This window comes from Schistocerca serialis, chromosome 9, assembly GCF_023864345.2.
Source record: "Schistocerca serialis cubense isolate TAMUIC-IGC-003099 chromosome 9, iqSchSeri2.2, whole genome shotgun sequence".
Taxonomy (NCBI): Eukaryota; Metazoa; Arthropoda; class Insecta; order Orthoptera; family Acrididae; genus Schistocerca; species Schistocerca serialis.
Window position 1 is genome coordinate 499,450,419 of NC_064646.1, and position 1,059 is coordinate 499,451,477.

The window sequence follows — 1,059 nt, forward strand, 5'->3', positions numbered from 1 at the left end:
GACTGTAAGCTCTTTATTGATAGGCCTATTTGTTTGTTCCGATTTGTTACATACATCTGTCGTTGTTGCAATGTTTTCTTGCCATCTTTTTGTTTTGTAAGAGGAAATACTGGTAGTATTCACACACAGATTCTGGTTTACACTGTGGGTTATTGATTCACTATCGTTTATTTGTTCCAACTCGCCTATTGTGGTCAAATTTTTTTTTTCGTTTGCACACTCAGTTTGTTTTTCAAGTAATACAGGAGGTTGTGACGAACTTACATTTGCATTTCGAACAAATGGAGCAGAGCCGCGTGCTGCAGGCTCAGTAGTCGACCCTAGATTTGCTATTGGACATTTAGTGTTGCTATTTTTAGCAATCAGTGTGATATTTTTTCGTGGTTTTCAACTTTTTTGCGAGGTGATATTGTCAAATGTGATGCTAGCTTTCCTAATCTACAGTTTGTGGCGATCACTGTACTGAGTTGCATTCTCATTTTCGAACTGTCTTTTATTAGTTGATTTACTGTTTTTGTTAAACCTTCAACTGCACTGGTTAATCTCAGGTGGTTTTTCGTATTATTTGCATCACAAGCATTGTTTTCTATTTCCAGCAGTTCAACTCCACTTCCTTTACAGGTTTGTTTTTGTGAGTTGTCTTGCATATCAGAACTTTTGCATTCATCGCTGATTGTTATATCGTCACCTACCTTCAATTTTTCACTGCTGCTATGACTGGTTCCAGCTGTTGATATGTTGCTGCAGACGCCATTTTCAAAGGTCCTTTGTGAAAACTAACTTCACAGCACCACAGCAGAACTTAATTTTTCCTCTTGAACTATTTACTAGGCGAACATCACTGTTGGTAAGTTCAACACATTCACTGTGAAACAAGTTCCCGTGCCATAACCCACAAATCACACTTATGTCCGTTTGTTTTACTATTTTCTTACACGTTTCACATAATATGCCAACTTCACTTTCCGCCATATGCTGTGCTGTGCTGTGCAATCTGGTGGTGGCTAACATACACTGTACGAAACGAGTTTCGTAAAAGATCCCATTCTAGAGCAGCTT